This window comes from Berghia stephanieae, chromosome 2 (assembly GCF_034508935.2).
Source record: "Berghia stephanieae isolate SIO BIC M18660-M18661 chromosome 2, UCSD_Bste_1.3, whole genome shotgun sequence".
Classification (NCBI taxonomy): domain Eukaryota; kingdom Metazoa; phylum Mollusca; class Gastropoda; order Nudibranchia; family Aeolidiidae; genus Berghia; species Berghia stephanieae.
Window position 1 is genome coordinate 9,782,733 of NC_088361.1, and position 2,500 is coordinate 9,785,232.

Consider the following 2,500-nt stretch of genomic DNA (forward strand, 5'->3'; position numbering starts at 1 on the left):
TTCACACAGGAAGGGCCATTGATCAATCCCGGATTGCAGTCGAGTTCTTTTCTGCCCCCCCCCCCCCCTTCCCCGCATCTGAAGGTCCTGGGTTCGAGCTTCGCTCGGCGCATAGTTGAGACCTAGGAAAAGGCTCTTTACTCACATTCTCTCACCGTACTCAGATGTAAATAAATGAGTACCTGGCAGATAAACAGCGTCGTCTCTGTCGGGGGGGGGGGGGGGGGGGGGGGAGGGGGGAATGTAATATCGTCTGACAGGCGTCATGTCTCATTCGACATGTTGTGTGTTGCTGTTGGCCATGGACCCTTTGTAAAGCGCTTTGAGCACATTTAGTGGATATAGGACTATATAAAAGCCCAAGTTTAAATTGTGAAGCTATAAGACCGTGAAAACAAACCCTGGAAAAGGATATGAATTATACAACTTTCTAAAATTGCCCATTGTTCACAGTACCGTAAAGGTATATTTCTTATGCTTCAACATTTATTTCGGCATGTATAAAACCACTTTTGAAACACTTGACGATTTCAGAGTTGATTAAAGATAACATGAGATTAACACTTGACCTTCAAATAATATACTTCCGCACTCAGGAAAAACACGTAGGCTATTTGAAAATTTGGCCAGAAAACTTGTCCTTCAGATATCGATGAATTAAAATGACCCTCATCTGGACGAACAAATCAATCAAACCTGGGACTAATCAATTATTATTACAAAGTGTTTCATTTTTATTTATTTATTTATTTATTTATTTATTTATTTATTTATTTATTCACTTATATAATTTATTTATTTACCAGTCTATTTCAAACACATAATCAAGATATTATGGTCATTTTAACAGCAAAACTTTTCCCATTCTAGTTGAGTCATATGTAGGGGTGAGTGACACTAACTTTGGTATGGTTGTAAATGTCCCCATTGCCGTTGAGCCACATGTAAAGAGGTGAGTGACACTAACTTTGGTATGGTTGTAAATTTGCCCATTGTAGTTGAGCCATACGTAGGGATGAGTGACACTAACTTTGGTATGGTTGTAAATGTCCCCATTGCCGTTGAGCCACATGTAAAGAGGTGAGTGACACTTACCTTGGTATGGTTGTAAATTTGCCCATTGTAGTTGAGCCATACGTAGGGATGAGTGACACCAACTTTGGTATGGTTGTAAATGTCCCCATTGCCGTTGAGCCACATGTAAAGAGGTGAGTGACACTTACCTTGGTATGGTTGTAAATGTCCCCATTGTAGTTGAGCCATATGTAAAGAGGTGAGTGACACTAACTTTGGTATGGTTGTAAATGTCCCCATTGCCGTTGAGCCACATGTAAAGAGGTGAGTGACACTTACCTTGGTATGGTTGTAAATTTCACCATTGTAGTTTGAGCCATACGTAGGGATGAGTGACACTAACTTTGGTATGGTTGTAAATGTCCCCATTACCGTTGAGCCACATGTAAAGAGGTGAGTGACACTAACTTTGGTATGGTTGTAAATGTCCCCATTGCCGTTGAGCCACATGTAAAGAGGTGAGTGACACTTACCTTGGTATGGTTGTAAATTTCACCATTGTAGTTTGAGCCATACGTAGGGGTGAGGGACACTTACCTTGGTATGGTTGTAAATTTCCCCATTGTAATTGAGCCATACGTAGGGATGAGTGGCACTAACTTTGGTATGGTTGTAAATGTCCCCATTGCCGTTGAGCCACATGTAAAGAGGTGAGTGACACTTACCTTGGTATGGTTGTAAATTCACCCATTGTAGTCAAGTCATACGTAGGGATGAGTGTAAAGACGTAAAGGTTGCATGCCCTTCATGTCGTCTACAATAGCCAGCCGATGAAATCCCAAACACTTTGTTTTATTTATTTATTTATTTATTTATTTATTTATTTATTTATTTATTTATTTATTATTTATTCACTTATATGATTTATAAATCTGTCTGTAAATCGATCTATTTCAAATGCAAAGTTAAGTTGTGACGCTGGCTTCCGGCGACAACAGACGTGTTGTGAATGTTTACCTATTTTCTACACATATTTTTATTCATTTATCATTCAATCGTCGGAATTTACGCCTAATTTTTATTTAAAATGGATGTGAAGTATATATTGTTCCTGGTTTTTATATTTATTAGTATATTTATAAGCATAAATGGTGTTTTAGCCTGTGATTTTGCTGCCAGAAGCCTATCGATAACTTATACTCCAGAGACTCTCCGATCCCTCCAACCCGTGTCACCCCCACCACCCACTATTGACACATCGTTTATTAAAGTAAGAAAGAGGGGAGGAAAAGGAGGAATAAAAACAAAATTTAAAAGACGGCCTTTTCGTCCATTTTTACCCTGTGTAGTGACAGGTAATGTAAGATCACTGAAAAATAAAACTGATGAACTGTTTTCACTGTGTCGTTTTAATAGTGACTATCGTCAAGCCTCCATAATAGCGTTAACAGAGACTTGGCTATCTCCTCACATACCATCATCATGT

The 2,500-nt window shown here is 39.0% G+C and overlaps 1 protein-coding gene across 3 annotated transcripts in view; it reads right to left on the minus strand.

The window, feature by feature from the left end:
- LOC144964282 (asparagine synthetase [glutamine-hydrolyzing]-like) overlaps positions 1–2,500 on the minus strand; it is a 33,158-nt gene that overhangs the window by 12,748 nt on the left and 17,910 nt on the right. The window lies entirely within an intron of this gene.